The 20,860-nt window shown below is 41.7% G+C and overlaps 1 long non-coding RNA gene across 1 annotated transcript in view; it reads left to right on the forward strand.

Moving 5' to 3' along the window:
* The window catches only part of LOC146444125 (uncharacterized), a 90,132-nt gene extending 69,829 nt beyond the window's left edge, over positions 1-20,303 (forward strand). Inside the window, exon 3 of the long non-coding RNA XR_014848704.1 lies at positions 20,195-20,303. This is a non-coding gene — a long non-coding RNA (uncharacterized LOC146444125). The remainder of the gene's footprint in view (positions 1-20,194) is intronic.
* The last annotated feature ends 557 nt before the right edge of the window (positions 20,304-20,860 follow it).

The raw sequence follows: 20,860 nt of genomic DNA on the forward strand, positions 1-20,860 counted from the left end.
AGGCTCATGATGTCTTTGCCTTGTGTTCTGATTTATCCCTACTCTTGTGCCTTTAATATACACCATGCATTTTTCAGAATATGCTCTCCACTGTCTTGCATGGAGCTGTGGGTTACTGATGTTAATAGGATGTGGTAGAAAACAGTTTTAAAATTTCCGATGAAGAGGATTGTGCTGGATATGGTCATAGGCTGGTGAGTTGATCCAGAAGTGGTGCTGAATGTCTGTGATTTCATTATTTTGAAAATACATAACGGAGCAGGGCTGATTGAAACAGCTGCAAAAAAAAAAAATGGAGCTCTTACTTTAAGTGTTAACGAGAGATGATATAAGGCATTCACTGCAAAGTGAGGCTTGGGAAGGTGTTGGTCACAGTTCTGCTACCCTGGCAGTGGCTGCCACTTTAGAGAATCCCCGGGTCTGAGGACAGGTTGGGGCAATTTCCCAGCTGCCCTCGGACAGATGGAGGAATGGATGGGTGCCAGACTTCTCTGTGCTTTCTCTACAGGTTTTATGTGACCCAGAAGAGCATTACTGAAACAGCAGGTCCTGTACCACTCATGTAGTAAAAGCTAATGGGTTTGTTGCTGAAATTTTTAGGTTTTCTGTGTGCAGTTGTAAGCATCCCATTTATCTAACAGCTGTGCTATTGTTGTTTATGACTACTGACTTGAATGAGTTACCAGGAGCGGTTCAGAAGGGGCTCTTTGCTGCCTGTGGCTGTTTTTATCTGTGCTCTTGTGTCCCTCAAAAAGAGCTGGGCTTTAAAAAGGTGTGACTCAGCACAGTTGTGTCATGTCGTTTATTATTATTTCTTGCTGAGAGCCTTGGGTATTACCTCAACACAATTATGAAACAGAGCCCTATTGTGGTTAGCCCTGTACACAAATATGCTGAAGGGTAGTCCTCTCATAAATTGAACAGTGCAATGAGAAATACCAGCTAGAGACACTAAAATGAGCACAGAAAAACAAGATAATGTTGTAGCCATCAGTGGTTGGGTGAGTCTGCAACTGCCTCAGCTGAAAACACGGGATTTCAACTTGTAAAAAGCTCCTTAAAAAAACCCAACAACAATATAAACTTTATACCGTATTTGTGACTCAAACAGAAGCAAATGTTTTGAGGCGGTGAAGCAATTGAAAGAAAAAATGTTTGCAAAGGTTTTAAAATAGAGTACTAACAAACCTGGGCTTATATCTAATGGTCTCTGCTGCTCTGTGGCCAGAGGTTGTGCTCCCAGCCCTGTCCTTCTCTGGCATCACACTTTTGGAAACTGCTTCATGGCAGGATGGAGAGTGTGCTGAGCCTCAGACCAGCTGGCTCAGACACCATGTCCACTGCTCCAGAGGGGATTTCCAGAATCCAGCCCTCCTCCCATGGGAAAACACAGGATAGCCCAAAGAGATCCCATTAAAATAAAGGCTCCAGAAATTTCCAGTCTGTCTGCTGCAGAGCTTGAGCTCAGTTACATCAAGAGCTCCAGGGCCTCAGGTTTGGCTCCATGGATGACTAACACTCTCTGGGGTTTGGTTCAGCTCTCACTGCTGATGGTTTTCCTCTAGGAAATGTCTGATGAGTCTGGTGGGTTGATTCTGGCTGGATACCAGGTGCCCACCAAAGCCACCCTATCACTCCCACCCTCAGCTGGACAGGGGGAAGAAAAGATAACCTAAGGTTCATGGGTTGAGATAAGGACAGGGAGAGAGCATTCACCTATTACCTTCATGGGCAGAATAGACTCGATGTGAGAAAATCAGTTTTATTTATTACCAATCAAAACAAAGTAGCATAATGGGAAATTAAAAACATACCATCAAATACCTTCCCCCCTCCCTCTCCTTCCTCCTGGGCTCAACTTCACCCCTCTTTCTTTTCCTGCTACCCCTCAGCAGCACAAGGGGACAGGGAATAGGGGCTGTGCTCAGTTCATCACTCACTTCTGCTGCTCCTTCCTCCTCATGGGGAGGAATCCTTGCCCCCTTCCCCTGTTCCAGTGGGCAGTCAGATCTAGGGGAAGCTTCCAGCAGCTTCTCACAGAAGAAGCCCCTGTAGCCCTCCTGCTCCCAAAACCTTGCCACAAAATCCCAATACAAAGAACCACAGAATGGTTTGGGTTGGGTGGAACCTTAGCAATCATCTATTCCAACTTCCCTAAGAGGAACAGGGACACCTTCCACTAGACCATTTCTAATCATAACATCTAAGTGTCTAATCCCTGCCAGGTGCCTGATAGGTCTTGTGGCTGAAAAATTAATTTTATTTTAGGGATGTTTTCAATGGGCAGCAATGATCCTGCTGTGTATATTTCCATAAGGGCTCTACCAAGACTTAAGTACCACAGTGGTGGCTGAGGGGAGATATTATTTGTGGGTCATTTACACATCTCTGAATAATATAACACCCTTTCACATTGATCTGAGAACATTGATCCACAGAGAACTTCCAAGTAAACATCATTTTTCCCTGTGACTGTGGTTTCCTCCTTCCACCTTCCTTCAGGTGTTCCAGGAGCCAGACTTTGCTGCTTCTGCTGCTGCTTCAGTTGTTTTTCTGTCTCTCAGGACAGATTCTGAGCCACAGAAAGTCACTGGTGTCCAGGGAAAGTGAAGGTTGCAGCAGAGAGTCAACCTCCACTGGTCCATGCAGGAGCTCCAAGCATGCTGTACTGCTTATGTTCCCAGGTAGGGAGGTGAACCAAGCATGCAGAAAATATTGCATGGTCATCTGTGTTAAATACTCAGAATGAATATCTAACCTGGGGGTAAAAAAGTACATAAGAAGGTAATGTGTGTGTTGGGAGAGGAGGTAATTTAGGCCAAAAAATAAGATGTTTGGAAATTACTGTTTGATTCTCATGGTTTTCTAGAGCTGGAGGAAGAATGTGTATTGTTTGAGTCAGGGAAGATCTTTGGGGAGCCATTCTGAAAATAAAAAATTACATGATTAGTACAAGGCTTGTCCAGTTGCCTACCCATACCACTAAAGAATACTTTTTTCCCCTCCTGAGCTGTGCACAAGTTTTTGTGCTGAATGGCTGTTTTTGGGAGATTGATAACACCAGAGGTATAGGCTGGCTGCCCTTTTCTCTGCAGCTGATACATCTGGAGCAGTCCAGTCAAGGAGCATGGTGTGAAAACAACAACATTTTGAAATTAAACTAGTCACTGAGAGAAATAATCCATGCCATGACAAAAAATAGTTTCAGGTAGTTTAGGAAGTGGCATCTATGCTGTAGCCAGCTGCGACTGCATCTTGTCTGTCTCTCAGCTGGGGACTTCCTTTTCAATAGATACTGTCATTGAAATAGCTGAGACTCAACTCCAGATACCTTAATTTTATGTTTTCTGCTTATTTTAATGCTGGCTAAGTCTTCTGGATTCCCTACTCTCCTTATTAATTATACAGTGAAAAAATAGCAAAATATTATGAGGCACTGCCATGTCTGTGGAATCCAGCATACTGGATTTTTTGCCCGCAGTGTCAAGCAAGATTAATTATTCTGATAATAGCAGGATTAATCCATTCATCACATACAGTGAAAAGGCACTTCTAACATTCAGACTGAGTTATCCTTGGTCTTGAGAGGTGCAAGCAGCAGAACTGGCATTTAGAGGGCATTTGTGCCTTGAAAAAGCCACATTCCCCTGGTACCTTCTCCTGCTCCTTGGGTCAGATTCTTGCTGCAGGGTTGGCTGTTACCATGGGGGCAGCAGGCAGCCCTGGGGAGGTACAAATGTTTGGCAGAACCCTCCAATGTTAGGTAGACAGTATAATTACCGTGTCATTAAAAAAAAAAAAAAAAGTAAGAAAGAAAGAAAGAAGGAAGTTAGTTATTTTGTTTTTCTCCGATTGCCTTAGTTCCTGCTTTCCTACGGTGAGATTGCCAAGAACGGTTGCACGGCTTTTGAAAGCTAATTTGAGGTCAGACAGTGAGTCAAAATCAGTTCTTGATTTTTGTCAAGTGTGAGCTGCAGCTGAAGGGTCTGGTCTGGGAAGAGGGTGAGCAGCCACACTGGCACCTTGCCTTTGCTGCTGCTTCCAGCTGCCAGCATCTTCTGTTCTCACCTCCCCATCCCTGCACTTCCTCTGAACTGATGAATCTCAGGGGCAGGATCCTTTCAGCTCAAACCCCTCGTGTTCAAAACACTTCTTCTATTTTGGTAGAGGGAAAGGAAAAGAAAGTTAGATCTCTGGAATGTGGCCTCATTAAAAAGAGGCTGGTAACTGGCCGGCTGCGCGACTGGAGCTCGTCTCAGCTCATGCACTTGTAACTGAAACAACTCAACTTTCCAGAAGTCTCTAAATGGATTGCTTTCAGTCGGAACAGTACACAGACATTATAAAACCTGCAATTACTTTTACTGTGGGGCCATAAAATATAGATCTGTTAAAGTCTGGATGCAGAACACATGGACATCCCACAGTTCCGACCAGCACAGATGAAAGTCTATTATGGATGATGAAAACAAGGTACTAGAAAATCCATTAGAGCTACTTGTTCCCACTTGCAATGATAGTCTATGTAACCACATTAAATCAAAGCATCTCTGGGACTTCATTACAAATTTGTTTTATCGATACCGTAAGCTGATATAAATAACAGCGTAACAAAATCTGGGAGAAGAAATTACATTGCATTGCATGATTTACGGATCTGTGATCAATTATTTACCATTCCTATCAGAGAATGAGTGGGACCCTGTAGTGCTGGGGACTGTGTGCATATTGAGTGAACAAAAATTGCTGGCCAAGAGGGCTTTGACCATTTAAACTGTGTTAAGGACTTAAGAGTGTAAAATGAGAGAGCAAAAATGACTAAACTCCTCTCTAGATACCACCACCAGTTCTGGGATTGAAACTACACTCATATCCAGTAAGAGAGTGGAAAGACATGTTTGCTTTTGAACTCTAGGAAAGAGTAAAACCAGAGAGTGACAGAAACCTGCGGTCACTGAGCGTTAAGAGCTCTTTCTCTTCAAAGCCCCTCCTTCTCTCACAAACAGCAACAAAACTGGCTGCTCTCTCTTCTGGAAATAAAGAGCTTGGTCAAGAATGGTTTGCAAAGAGAAGCAAGAACTGCATGTTTTTGTGGCAAAAAATGAAACAAGACTTTCTACAAGGGCAGGTAATGATGGCTTTGAACTGAAACAGGGTAGATTTAGATTAGATATTAGGAAGAAATTCTTTACTGGGAAGGTGGTGAGACACTGGCACAGGCTGCCAGAAGAGGCTGTGGATTCCTCATCCCTGGCAGTGTTCAAGGTCAGGTTGGAAGGGGTTCTGAGCAGTCTGCTCTGGTCTAGAGGAAGGTGTCCCTGCCCACAGCAAAGGGCTTGGAACAAGATGATCTTTAAGGTCCCTTTCAACCCTAATCATTCTAAGATTCTCTGATTCTGTAATTAAGAATGTTGTGTTTTTGACAAGAGTCAAAACCAGTCTTGTTCCTCCTGATCCATTGGGAGGTTTGTATTTGAGTTTGCTGGCTCTATGAGCTCAAAATATAAAAAAGAGATATTAATCAAACATGCCAATAAAGTTCAGAGAAAGTAACATGAACCCACAGAGCTCTGTTTGCAATATGTAATTGTCATGAGCTGGTTGGCATTCCTGCAACAAGTAGGCACAATAGCATGAGTTAGGAATGTATCATCAGTTTATCATCAATTTTAGCTTGCAATTTCTTTGCTTTAACTGGTCTGTATAACATCATCATACTTAAACAGTAGTATGCAACTGTGTGAAAATTTTTCAAAACGAAAAACCCGCCTTGAAATAAATGATAGTAAACCCATTAATTTCTAGCATAAATATAAAATTTGCATTTTAGAAATCCCAGACGCACACAACCCCAAATTATAAAAACTGTGACTTGTTGACATAGATGAGCAGATGTGTCTGTGTCAGCCACTGGTTCCTAAATGAAAAATACTGTTTATTTTAAACAATAAATCTGAAACTCAAACCTATAATGCCACATTTGCAGGGACTGCCCGTGTGGGTGCAGTTCAGATAATGAGGGCAGAAGCCCTAACTACCTAAAGGATGTGGAAATCCTGTTTTTACTGTAGGTGGCTTTGAAAATCTCAGACTGTTTATTCAGCATTATCACCTCCATGCATTTGTCCCAGTGAAATGGATGTGTCAGGGAAACATGTTCCTGCCCTGGGGGATGGCACTGCTGTAATGAAGACAGATTTCCAGGAGTTTTCTTGCAGGATGGATGTGGATAAGAATGGAGTAACTCTCTGGTCTTCTGTAGACCTCAAGTGGCAGAGAATTCTTGGTCTCCCTCTAAAGCTAAAGCCCTGGAGACCTTCCTCAAGGTCTGGGCAGGTGGAGCTGATGCCATGTGCAGGAGCAAACTCTCAGTACAAGCAGCAGTGCTGGCTCCTGACCCAGGTACACCTTCCTGGCAGCCACAGGGGCTGGGTGACACCAAACCAACCTGTGGCAACTGATCCCTTGTCCTTCCTTGGGTCTGAAAGTCTGGGTTTGTTGTATCGCTCTCATTCTTTAAAAGGAGAAGCAGATGTGAGTATCCTAACCAAACAGAGGCTTTGGAGAAGTTGCTGCTCCTGATTTGATCTTTAATCAGTGTAATCATGGAAAGGGGCTAAATACAGAGTGTCTGCATTACTGGCATTTACACAGAAAGTGGGGATCCTACAGCTGGGTGTTGCAGCATTGTGTCAGTATTGTTCCTTTTTCATATCCACTTCACTGTGGAGTGATACCAGAAAGGTCAATCTATCAATTATGTACCAAAAAGCTACAGATATAATAAACATACAGCCTGGTGAATCCCTTCACCATGGTTTCTCCAAACTTCTGGACTGAAGGCCACAGAGAAAAGCCAAAAATCTGGAAAATTTCCTGTCCTCACAGTGGTGGCATGATATATCCAATGTTCTTGTCCCTAGTGTTCCTAATAGAAAACATTTTGAGGTTTGTCTGAAGCTCCTGAAAACATCCTGGATCACAGCTTCTGAACACATTAGAGTTGCAGCTTTTATGTGTTCATCTGTGCACATATGTATGTATATAAAAATATTAAAAAATATTTAAAAATCCAATTCAACTTCCATTCCTGACAAATGGAGTACATCCACTGGGTTTAATAGGTGAGTAAAATCAGGTCCCAGTTCATGAAAGAGCTTCAGTCTGAGCTTTGAGGAGGTGACAAGTCCCAGAGACTTTAATTAGTCATGTCAGCAAAAGCTTTGCTGACTCAGGACTTCCACAGCTCAGCTGGTCTGCAGGGCAACATCCAAGCTGGATGCTATAGGATGTTGACCTCTCTGGAGAACCCTGTGCAGCAGCCAACCATCTGCAAAACATGCAGAGTAATCATAATAATTCCCTTGGCAGTGTATTTCAGAGAGGAAAGGGAAAAGAAAGCGTGAAAAAAAAAAGGAAATTAATTTCTGTTAGTGTTGAAATACTCCTGTGATTATTGCCTTCACATTTTTTAGTTTGGGGCTATATATTAGAACATTTCTACTCTCAACACCAAGTGTTGTAACAAGGTCTTCAGGGCTAGGACAAAACAGAAAACTTGTTATACTAGTTTGATATTCTCCCCCATCAACAAAGACAGATCTTGATCCTTAAGAGGAAATGTGTTTTACGGGTAGTTAACATTATTTATTAGTTGCCACAAATAGCTTTCATATCTAATTGTAGGGATGGCCAACCTCCCTGACCCCATGAACAATGTAACAAAATCTTCATATGCCTGACAGCCTGTTAACTCAGAATTTATAAAAAGAAGAAGAGAAAGAAGGTTATAGGTTGGGGATTTTTTTCTGAAGCACTGCAACATAAAAAACACCAATATTGCTCTACCTGATGCCCTGAGCTCCTCCATTCCTCTGGAAGCTCTGGCACTGGCAGGTGTTGCTTTGCAGAACAGCTGCCTCTGGCTGATGCCTGCAGCATTGCCAGGCCAAAATTGCTTTCTGTGGAAGTCTTGTTTACCCAGGAGGGGTCAGGAGGTGGAAGTGTCCCCATATGGAGGTGAACCTGTGACAGTGCATGAGTTTGCTTTAAAATAAAGGCACTCTTTAGCAGCTTCAGGTCTGAAATTCGTTGCTTGTACAAATGGAGGGACAGAAAGTAAAATGAGATTATTTTTCATGTACCACATGTATAATAACCCTTTAAATACTTTGTGAGCCCTCTAGTGGTGCTGTCCATGCCCTGGAAACCTCCGGGAGCCAGCTGGAGCCAGGAGCTTCGTCTGAGCACCAACACTGCTTTAAGGGTGCAGCTTGCACATCTCCTTTTTTCTGATTGCCTTCTAAAACCACGGAGGTGAGGGCTTTATTTCTGCTTCCCCTGATAAAAAATTATTCAAAACAAAGGTGTGTGGCTCCTGCATTCCAGGCAGCTGTGGTGGACAGCTAAGACAATATCATCCTAATGTGTGTACTGGTTTTCTGCACGCTGTGCTCTCTAGGGTTAAACAGCATAGTATGGATACAGCAAGAGTTCACCAGGGAGGAAAAATTTGGCTGGAAAATCCTAAACCCATTTCTGAAAGAGCTCATCTATGGGATTTCTGTGCAGTGAAAAGCATCAGTCTGCTTTTATTCCAAACACAGTTTGGAGCGCTCCTTTTTTTTTTTTTTTTTTCCGAATTGACTCATAAAGACTACAGGAGGGCACCAATTAGTGAAATAAACCTCTAATCCTCAGTGCAGTGCCTGCTATAGGACTGCTGTTTAACAGCCTCCTTGCTAATCAATTCTCTTCAGTCGGCTAAATGCCATAGATGCTATGTAAATAAATGCAAGTTTAAGAGTGTTCTACAGCGAGCAGTTAGAGCTGTGTTCCTTCTACTCCACCATAAAATCAGCAGGCATGTTAACAGATATCTGCTCCACCTTGTAGAAACGACTTTCCTTGTTCCTTTGATTGCTGCAGCTCGGGAAAAACAGAGGCAGGAGCAGCAATGAACTGCCTGTTCTTCTTGGGCAACACCTTCCACATCTGATACCTCGGTGGCAGCCAAGGCATGGAACAAAAATGCATATTTTAGAGTCTAAACAATGCCCAGAGTTTAGGTGGCTTTTTCACTTCTTCTGTGATAAATTTGAAGCCAGACTGTTATACTTGGTGTTTTTTGGATAAAATGGCTGCTCCTCGTCACCTTCTTCATGCAAAACATTCATCCAGAGGAGATGATTTTCCTTAAAAAAATGAGATAATTTCCCTTAAAAATTGAAGTTTTAGTGAAACATATAATAAGTGTAGTTTGAAATGTGCAAAATCCCATCAAAGACAAATGAAACCCAACAAATGAAATCCAACCCTATTGAGGATGATGGCAAACCCACATTGTCTTTAATGGAACTAGAATTTCACCCCTAGTTTTTAGTGTGTCAGTGAGAAACAACTCATAACTAACAAAACTTTTTTTCTAACCAGGGTCAAAATAATCTGAAAAATGGTGTGGTTTTGTCATTTCTCTTCTGAGCTGTCCTGAGGCAAGAGCAGTAATGCTCAGAAAGAGATAATCAAACCCTCAATATTTCCAATATACATCCCAGTATCCTCCAGCACAGAGATGAGTGTGAGAAAATGAAGACACAGGGAGATGAAATTACTTGCCCTGAATTATCCATCAGAACTTTAAATAAAGCATATGTCTTGTGTGCTCATGGCATTGAGCAGGCATTTAAAACCAAGTAAATAAGATGATGCTGTGTCCTGCAGGTTCCACAGAGTTACTTATATAACATTCTTGTCAGTTTTCATTCTTACGTTGAATAACAGATCCTAAATAAACAAAGCATTTTGAGTTGAATAACAAATATTGAATAAACAAAACACTTTGTGTGAGTGTCTAGCATTTAAGAATTTTCAAAATCTCCAAAGTTCCATTATCCTGACTTTGTAGGGAAATGTATCCTTTCTCTTTTTTTTTCAGTGTGGATTTTTAAATAATTTCTGATAATGTTGTGATACATATCATTGGCAACTTCAAACACTCACTTTTTTACAGATAAATGATCTTAATTATACAAATTCCTTCTGCCTAGTGGGAACTTATTAATAGAGCAACATCTTCTACACTAACAGTTACTAATTCCCACATATATTATTTAATAATATTTTAGGATGCAGCACAGGTGGTGAGCTTTTCACTGACTAAAATGGTGAATGAACTCAGGTAAATTATACTGACAGACCATATGCACCATGTGCATGACTGCTGAAACCTAGGAATTCCATAAAGCAGAAACAAAGATGCCACATTTTTTTGCTCTCCAAATGTTACCAGTTTTGGAGCTCATTTCCTTCTATGCACTCAGAGACACAAAATTTTCAGCATCTTTATTAGGCATATTTATCAAGTATAGAGAACTGCACCTGTTGACATCCTGCACATGCAAAGCCATCCTGAAATTATTAGTTTAACTAATAGGCACTTAAATTATTGCAAAATATAATAGGCAAGATTGGTTAAAGAGGAATCTTTCTGAATTCAGTAACTGAAGAAGGTGGTAACACACTGATCCCTGTAAATTCAGATCAGTGCAAACTAGGGGCCAAAGGTCTGGTTATGCAAAAAATGAGACTTGAAAAGAACTCAGTGAGTCTTGGTGAAATTCCACGATAGCAAAATATAACAACTTCTGTGGAGAATGTTTGAGAAGGTTTGTTTCTTTAGCTTTATTTGAATTTTAATTTTGGGATGAGATGTTCAGAAATTTTATTTTTGGTTTTCTTAAATTAACAAGATCCTATCCATTTAGGAAAACCAGTGGGGGCTTTTCCTCTACCTTGCATTAGACTGAAAATATACACGCTTAGTATAAAATAGTTTTAAATCTGTAGCCTAATTTCCTGCCAAAGATTTGGATCTGCTCTTCCTAGGGCTAGTGGTTTGTCAGGATAAACCATACATGCTTTCATGGGCAATATGCAAGGTGAGCATCATAAGCATGTAGTATAAAAGATAGATAATTTTATTTAAATGCAGATATTCTTTCTTTTGAAATATATATCTTGAAAAATAAAAAATCCCCAGTAATTTTGTTGTATAATAATGGTTTATCTTTACTTCAGTGGTAGCAATAGCACAGTGGTGTTATTGTCCCCTCTTCATTTCTGCTGCTTTGGCTGTGCAGAGGGAATTGAGTTTGTAGTTCTGTGGGGTCAGAAGCTTCTGCCTGTGATCCACAGCATCCTGAGCTCCCAGCTGACTTCTCTGGAGGCTGCCAGGGGGTGAGGCAGCCAGCCCAGATCCTGGGCAGTGGTCACCCTACCAGCCTGCAGCTCTCTAACAGAAAGCTCCAGGGATCTGTGCTGGACAAGCTGAAAATCATTGTTGTTACAGATTTTCACAAAGCAGCCTTGTCCCTCAAGGGTGTCATCACAGAATCATCCAGGCTGGAAGAGACCTGCAAGATCATCCAGCAGCACCATAACCACCCTGAACCATGTCCCCAGGTGCCACATCTGGGGGTTTTTGAACACTTCCAGAGACAGCTACTCCACCACCTCTCAGGGCAACTTATTCCAATCCCTGACCACTGTGTCAGTGAGTTTCTTTTCTGGTATCTAATCTGAGCCTCCCTTGGTGCAATTTCAGGCCATCACCTCTTGTCTTTTCACTTGAGACATGGCACAGGAGACAGAATCCAGCTCACTACAACCTCCTCTCAGGTAGTTGTAGATATCTCTGGTTTCCTTCCATGATCACAACTGAGATAAAGTAATCTGATAGAGCTGAGATAAGGTAATCTCACAACTGAGGTAACATAACCACTTGCCCAGAGAAGTCTATTTCTCTCCACTAATTAATTAATCAACCCTGATGAATGAATCTCCAGGAACTAAAATTTTCCTGTATGCATTTTGTCCCCTGTTAAGGCTCCTTCCATCCAAAGCAAAGGTGGCACAGAACCAGAGGGGGTGGATTTGTACCAACAGCAGCTCTGCCAAGTCAGTGCCCACCTTCCACTGGAAAGAAAGGTCCTTCTCTATCTCCCCTGTCCCTTTTCCCCAGCTGCAGGCACCCTTCTCCCTCCTCATATTGGCTTTGGGAATTGTGTGGCCCTAGGGCAAACCTGCTCACTTGACAGGTTGACATATCTGGCAGTAAATTGTTCTTTTACTGGCATATTTGTTTATGTGCAGTGTTGGATTTCCAGCGGGTCAATTCTCTGAATTGATTTGCCCCTGGGCTAGCTGATCACTAGAACCATCCCAAGGGGAATGGGGCAGCAGTGTGTGGCTGGGGGAGGAGAGAGGGTGAGGAGCAGGATCTCCTCTCTCTTCCTGGGCAGGACTCAGTGAGATGTGAAACCATAAGCAGAAGATGAAACTCACTGGCAGCTTGATGTCCTGCCTGCTCCTGTCACACCCTCTGTCCTGCCCTTGCACCACCCCAGGAGCTGCAGGAGCTGATTTTGCAGGAAGCCTGATGCTTCTTTGCAGTCCTTGTTTCCAGCTGCACTGGCAGAAATGCATTTCACTGCTGTGCAGGCAGGCAAGAGCCCACCCACCCTGGTGGGAGGGAGCAGGCAGGGCAGGAACATGGGACCACAGCAGATAGATAGGACACAGATGGCCTGAGATACTTTGGAAGGGCCTCTGAGATATCCAGAAGAAATCATGAGCTCTAGCTGTGAGGTTGGCATCCCTGAGAGCCCCTCTGAATGTGTTCATGGTGTCCCTCTTCCCACATCACTCAGCACGTCTTTCTCCTCTTAAGAAACAAATGTCTCCTTATGGCAAGAGCCGTGGATTGATTTTAAAACACACAAAGCCAGCTGAAAACAAAATGTATGTGACAGCTATCAGCAAACTGCAGCTCCAACAGTGATGGCTGCCTGGATGTCGAAACAGTGCTGAAAGAGAGTTCGGCTCACTGCAGTGGCAGTCGTCAAACCCTGACATGATGGGAGGTGTCCTTCCTGTTCACACAGCCATCCCAGAAGCCAGAACTGTCTTTCTGCATCTGCCTTATAAAAACTTGCTTCTTGAGCTGCACGTATCAATTCAGTTTTGTTTCCTTCTGTGTGACGAGCAAATGGGAGCATTTGAGTTTTGTCAAGCCACAGCTGTGAGATACCTTTGACAGGGAATCTGCAAACCCAAATCCCCCAGTCTGATGAATATTCTCAAAACTAAGCACAGTCAGGCTTCTGTGCTCTGGATATCACACAGGGTTTCACAAGATGTGAGGGGCTGGCAGAACAGAGCTCTGATCTTAATTATGAAACAAAAAGCAACTATGAGAGCAGCTATGCAGTAACTAAGGGTACCCAAAAATCAGAGATTAACTCTGTCTTGAGATTTGAAGGACTGGCTGTTACAGGCCTGGTTTATCACTGTGTTAAACCAATTTTATGTTGGTGTAAAACCAGGATGATAGAGATGTGCTGAGTAGCCTTAAGTATGCATCCCCTCTGCTCTGACATACACTCTCCCAGACATAAAACCAGCTAATGATTGAGAAAATCAAAGAAAAACCTACTAAAAATGAAATGGTAGAAATGTCAGGTGCGGGGGAGGAGAATCATTACACTCCTTGATCAATGCACTTCTGCTGAAATGATTCGGCCTGAGGGGCAACAGAAATTTATTGGAAAGATAACTTTCAGCAAGATAAAGACCTCTTGCAAAGCAGCATGAAAATATCTTTGGCGAGCAATTAAACCAGGCTGAAAGTTTCTTAAAGACACCAGAGTTAAACATGCATCTTATAAGTTTGGCCATCTCCATCTTACCTTGTAATTTAATGCTTGCAGCTCTTGGAACCCTGTTCTGTTATTACTGAGCTTGTTGTACAGTACTTTATTGGTTTAGGAGACACTTTGATCCACAGTGACTTATTCACAGCATAATACTATTCAAGAGAAACAAGCATGTGACTCTCTGTACAACAGCAGCACATTCCGGGTGGATAGTATGGCACACATTGCAAAATCTGTATTCTTCACAGAGCATGTGCTCCTGCCATGAGAATTCATTATTTCTTCTTTAAAACTACATGAGTCCTTCTCAAGTGTAAAAGGAATTAGGAAGTGCACTTGGAAACACTCTGAAGTTCAGGAAATGCCAAGGAACCTCATTTCTGAGCATGTTTATTTGCACAGGAATGTCAATATGCAGAATGACTGCTGGGCTAGGACAATGCAGGAAAAGAATTTGCAGAAAGGGGGCCAGCATGGCTGGGATGAGCATATTGGGAGAGAAAAGTACACCTGGCATGGTAGCAGGACTTTCTGATAATGTCTCCATTTAATTCCATCTATGATCAGTTAACTTTAGCTGTTTAAAAAATTGCAAATGTATTCCTTACAAGATTGTTTCAAATAAATATTTGGTTTGCCATAAGTCAGTAGGAATCAGTGGCAACGTTACCTTTACAGTAAATGTACATGAAGTTTATGAGTGACTACATAGTAAGACATAAAAATATCAATTTGGAATTTCCAAGTTTTATGGGTTTTGTCAAGAAAAAAAAACCTTCTGAGAAGCCTATTTACCCAAGTAGATATCTATATGCACTCATTTACTGTAAGAGAAAGCAAACTTGTGTCCTCTGCAATGTTTACTTTGATTAACTATAGATGGTTTGCCCTTTGATTGCTGCTAATGTTCTGTGGAAACATTTGTTATCCTGCAGAGTTAAGGGCATTAAAGGAGGAGCTATTGCCTTATTTTTAGGATTAATTATTTTAAAAGAAATTTTGTTTAAAAGGGGATTAAAAAAAATTGTCCTGAAGAAACAGCTTGCTCAGTCTCTCACCTGTCCACTTTAGAAGTGTGCATGATCAGACACTTGGGACATGGACTTTATTAAGGACTAAGGGAAAATGTTTTTGTGAGCAGCACTCTGTTAAGTTATTGCCAACAAATCACTTATCCCTCAGGCCATGCAGAACTTGCATTTCTAATGGCAAAACCTGGAGGGAACCTGTTCTAAGTTTACCTGCTATTTATTCTGAAAGGTTTTAATAAAGACTTAATTGTAAAAGGGTTTCCAAGGAACAACTTGTAGAAAGTGAATGTATCCCTGTCCAGGGAAAATAATGGTTCTGCTGCATAGTTCAGAATCTTTGGGATTAAGGAGGTGGCTGGTGGAATTTATGAAAAATAGTGTAAATAAATACATCAAGATGTGATCATTTGGAGGTTGTTTCTCCTGACTGCTCTTTCTCCTCATTTTGTGTTGTTTATTCTTCTCTGTTGTGCAGCCCTGACTGTTTTTGGGAGCTGCTGCAGAGACCTGGGGTCTGGCTGAGTCCCCATGGTTGGGATGGGCTGGTCCCACCTCGATGGGCTCAAACACACCTTTTCAGGAGCCAGCAAACAAAGGAAGGCTCAGGTTTTGCTGCTGTGTTCAGAGAGATGCTGCACCTGCTGTGGGTTGGGCTTCACCACCCTGCAGCACTCTGGGTTTGATCTTCTTTCCTTTGCTTTCTGGGAGGAGTTTGTTGACAATGGACTTTTCTCCTCCTGAAAAATGGAAGCAGTTTTGCTGCTCATCTCCTCTGCTGGAGTTTTTCAGTGGCTGCTGTGCTGCTGCAGCTCTGGAGAGCTTGAGGAGCCCACAGAGCCCACTGCTCTCACACCACAGTCTGGGAAAGCACGTGGCTTGAAGAGCCTTTTGAGAGACTCTTGAACCTGAACTTGGCTGCTTCTGTGCCTGTTGTGAATGAAAGCAAAGAGCCAACCAGCCCTAACCAAGGTCATGTTGCAGTAAAGAGAATTTAAATCCAAAGTGTGTTTTGCTTCAAGGCCTTACAGACACCTCCATTTCGTCACTGATCTGTCTTTCTCTTCCAGCACCCTTGTAGGAATGTAAATTAGGACCAACAAGGAACAAAATGGTTTCTGTTCCTAAGTAGATGCTTAAGTTATGGCCATCAGATGCAAGTTTTAATTATCATTGAGGTAATTGAGTACTAAACATTTTTTCTTTTGTTTCAGGCTGTAATTATCTCATTTTACACCTTCATGGTCACTGCCTGTTTTCATGGGGAGATTTTTTTGCAGTCCCTCACACTGATTTAAAAAAACCATCTGAAATTACGAGCATCATAATTAGGACTGAAACTAGGAACAGCTCTCCCTAATAATTGCAGATATGATGAGTAACAGTAATTCATGCTGGCTTTTTATCACCACGAGTTTTACAAAAAGCAAACAAACAAAACCAGGTTGGCATCCTCACACTTCCTTTTTGCCAAACCTGTCCCCTCCCCTCCTGGTTTCTGTGGCCACACAATGGTGAAGGTGTGGGCTGAGCAGGTCTGTCCACCAGGTGTTGGTGAATTTGTCCAGAGTGTAACATGGGGATGAAGGACACTGGATTTTCATCCACCTTGTCCCCTCCTCCCCTGTGCCACATCCCCAAGCACTGTCCTGACAGCAGCTCACCAGGGTGTGGAAACTGAGCTGACAAAATCAGAGGACCCAGTGGATGGGAATCCACATCACTGAGTGTGTTGTGAAGACACAAGGAGCCAACAGAGAAAAGTTTGGCCCCAAATCCTCCTCCCAAGTGTGTCTGCTGGGCAAAGGTCCATTGCAATCTCTGTCATTTCAAGATACTGCAGAAATACTTTAAGAATTAATTTTTTCTTTTAAAATAAGTATATTTGGGGGAGTTTCAAGCTTTACTTTTTAGACATAATTGTCTAAAACCCCAGATGTTTCACATTTAAATCACTTACCATGAACTCAGAGGTCTGATGCTGCATTCAGACAGGTCTCAATGTTTAGGGGCTTGGGAACATCTAATAGACCATCCAGATGTTGTCACTCTCTCCTTTCAGTGATGATTCAGACATTACAATTCTCACTTTTATGACTTGTCTTTCAATGTGTTTTACATTAATATTAACATACAAATAAACCCCAGAAAGTTATTAGGTGCATGAACATATCATTAATACAAGTGTTGAATGAGTAGGTAAGATAAAGGTGCTTTTTCTCCTCCCTTGCATTTCTATGGAATAAGAAATTGTAATGTCTGAAAACCCTCCTTTAAAATGTAGCTTCACAATCACTGACCAGAAAGATCAGAACATTTCCTGAAATAATGTGGTTTGCATAAGGTCACAGCAGAGATCAGAGGGAAGAATTGCACCATGTCCCAGTTAAAATACGTCTTTTAACCACTGAATTTGCTCTTTTGTAATTTTGAATATTTCCCCCAAATGAGCGTAATCAAGATACCTCTACATATTTTATTGGGCATATATCTGTATTTTTATACATACCCATATATATATATAGCAAATGCAAAGATTTTGGTTGCACCACGTGCAACTGCAAAAGCAAAATTACTACAAAAAATTAACCAGTAATAAAATGCTGCAATTTTTCTCAGAAAGATAAGAAAATGCAAGTAACTATTAGATTTATAAAACCAAAAAATCACATGGAAAACTCTTCAACAGCAAGGAGAACTGTTGTTCTTTATCACAGTGTGGTTGGACAGTGTCCCTGAATGCCACTGAGCTCTGCATGCCAAGAGCTCTATACTCTTCTCATAATTGCTAACTGCAATTTATAGGAAGGTAAATTATAGATAATAAAGGGAATATCAGAGTATCAGTTGTATCAGAGCACTGGAAACCATAGAGCCACAAAATGTTGTCTGGCTGATGGTGATCCAAAGTTCATCTGGAAGTTGAAAGAGGCCGCAGGAAGACATCAAATACACCTGGGAGATAACAATGTAAATCAGGTTTTGTGGTAATTAAGGTATGTGTGGTGAAAACAGAGGCAGATGCATGTTTAGATTAGCGAGTTGTGCTAGACATGATAGGTGCTGAAACTTCAAGAATTGATTGCCAAATTTTTTGTTATTCCCATTCTGGGCAGGGAATCTGGAGTAGGAGAAGAGTCATTAGCAGCACCTCTCTCAACAGGTACCAATGTAATGATTAGTAAAACACCTGGAAACATGCTGTGCAGCCCTCTGCAGAACTGGCTCCTGACATGGCCCTATAATTTTCTCTTACATTTTGACTTTTACCTCCTGGTCTCTTAAAATGATATTTTTCCACCTTCTTTTGTCCTAACCCCTGATTTTGGAGCCTGAAATGAAACATATGACGCAGCCTTCAGTTCTCAGGGTCAGTAGGAATATTCACTTGCTGAGAGTTAATCACACATCAAAGAGGCATTTTGAATGGCCCTTTTAACCCTGCAACACTCTGGCATGTACCAAAGAGAACTGTACTGGCAAGGATCAGTGTTACCCACAATGTTCTCTCCCCAGCTTTGTTTATGGCAAGAACCTGTGCTTTTAATTTATCACAGTTCCCTCCTGATGGCCGCTGTTGTCATGTGAAGCCAAACAGAGCAGATGTTGTTATGACGATGGTTATTAACATTATTATTGATATTTATAAATTAAAGCCTGTTTAGGGGAGCAGTCACCTGCCTGTTTTAGTTCCGTGGAACTGAAAGGACCACTGAGGTCCCCACGCTGGTTTAAAGGCTGTTCTAAACAGGGATGAACCTGAACATATGTTTAATTGAAGTATAGAAATTCTCATTTTCTTCCTTCCTTCCAGCCAGACCATGCAGGCATAAATCACTGTAAACAGCCAGAGAAACCTCTCCCTGCAAAAATTCCCGGATTGATCAAACTTAACACCTAATTACAGAGCTGGTGAACCTACTTACACTGAAGGCGGTTTGAAAGGCTGCCTGAAACATCATGGGTTGAGATGCCTTTGTCGGGAGCATTGTGCTGTGATGTGTAACGTGGGTAGATTCCTGTGGGATGTTGACAGTTTGTGGGAAATGCATGTAGGAGGAACTGGGTTACGAAGACCAGGGGGTTTAAATTTTTTTTTTTTTTTCCTCTCGCTCTCTCATTGTGCTGTATGTGGGCTTGGAGATTTTGAGGGTTTGGTTTGTTTTGTTTGCTTTTTAAGGTATGGGGAAGGAAGAGTTTCTGGTTTGGGAAAAATCTGGCCACTACAGGCAGCATGTCATGAGTCACTCATTCCTGAAGGTTCCAAACTGCACTGGTCCTACCCTCTCAAAAGGATGCTGGTTGATGCTCCTGAAAGCTCTAATGTTCCTTTTTTTTTTTTGCTCATGGCATTTATATTGAGTGCTAATCACTTGTTAAGCTGTGGATTTATGTAATAAATTAATTAGCTCAGCAATGTTTCCTCCACTCTCTGCCTGCCAGTCTCTCTCTGCTGGGACTTGTTCGTTTTTTTCCAAACAGTTACAAAGAGCTCTCAGTATTATTATTTGCTTTTAAATAATTTATCAGGTTAATATTTTTTCCCCTTTCTCACCAGAAGTGGGTTTTCTCCTCTGTGTTATCCCAGCCTAAGGCACAGGGCAAGCATGATTTGGGTCTGCACTGGCAGTGGATTTTCCACAGGCAAACACACAGAATTTAATGTTCATAGGCTTACAGCAGTGCAAGGGTAGAGCCAGAGGCTTTGCTGCTGGAAAAGGATGAATCTTACCTTCATGAACAACTCAGGCCTTGTACCAACAGGGCGTGACATATCCAAAGTCACAATGCCATCATATATAGAAAAACCATTTTCGTGTCACCCTCCCTCCCATGCTTTCTTTCCCTCTCCTGTTTGTGTGATGGAATTGGCATATGGTATCAGACCAGGATCTGTTTAATCCAAAGATGGTGTTTACAACCTGAAAAATATTACTTGAATTTTATGAATTTGCATATTCTAGTTTTGTTTAGATGCATTCAGTCCATTTAAAATCTGGTAGAACAAAGAATTACAGAGAATAATTTTGTATTGGTGTCGTGAGAAAAAATACAGTCTTTTATCAATTTTTATGGATTTTTATCATGCAGCATTTCCACTTTTTTGAATGAGAGAAACATTGAATAGGAGCACAGGATATTTCATTTGTATTAGAGTCATCATACTGAAACCTCCAATATATTCCTTCTTATTTTGTCTTTAAATTAAATGGACCTAATCCTTTTTATCTTTTCACATAGCAAATTCTTCATTCCTCTACTTATTTTAATTATTTTTTATCTGAATCCTTTCTGTAGCTGTATTATCTCCTCTAAAAGCACTGACCAAAACTGAACACAGTGTCCCTGTTGGCAGTGCATTATTCATTTACCTATCACATTATACTGTTTATAATGTTTTCCACCCTGCGTCTTACGCCTCATAATACACAATTTGTCACTTTTTTCCCACAGATTCCACACTCCACAGAAGCTTTCCTGCAGAGCTGTCATCAGGAGTGAACCAACCCTTTTCCAGAGTGTGGCAGTTTATAGGTCAATAAAGTGCCTGTGACCTTCCAAATTCTTCCTACTGATTGTTAATGCTTCTCATTTGTCAGCATGTACTGGGCTGCCATTCACCTGGCCTTGTTAGGGTCACCACCACGTTTTTCCTCAATTTTAGCCAATAATGAGCTCAGTTTTGGGCTCCTCACAAGAAGAAAGATGTTGAGGTTCTGGAGCATGTCCAGAGAAGGGCAATGGAGCTGGGGAAGGGGATGGAGCACAAATCTCATGAGGAGCAGCTGAGGGAGCTGGGGGTGTTTAGCCTAGAGAAAAGAAGGCTTGGGGGGGACCTTATCACTCTCTAAAACTCCCTTACAGGAGGTTTTGACCAGGTGGAGATTGGTCTCTTCTCCCAGGTAAAAAATGATAGGACAAGAGAAAATGGTCTCCCTCAAGGGGAGGTTTAGATTGGATATTAGAAAAAATCTTCACAGAAAATGTTGTCAAGCACTGAAAGAGGCTGCAAGGAGAAGTGGTGGAGTCATCAACCCTGGAGCTACTTAAAAGACCAATAATTGGTCTTCTATATAGTAGAAGTGTATACTTTATATATTAAAGTGTAAATGTGGCACT

The sequence above is a fragment of the Lichenostomus cassidix genome, chromosome 1, assembly GCF_008360975.1.
Source record: "Lichenostomus cassidix isolate B80296 chromosome 1, HeHo_3.0, whole genome shotgun sequence".
Taxonomy (NCBI): Eukaryota; Metazoa; Chordata; class Aves; order Passeriformes; family Meliphagidae; genus Lichenostomus; species Lichenostomus cassidix.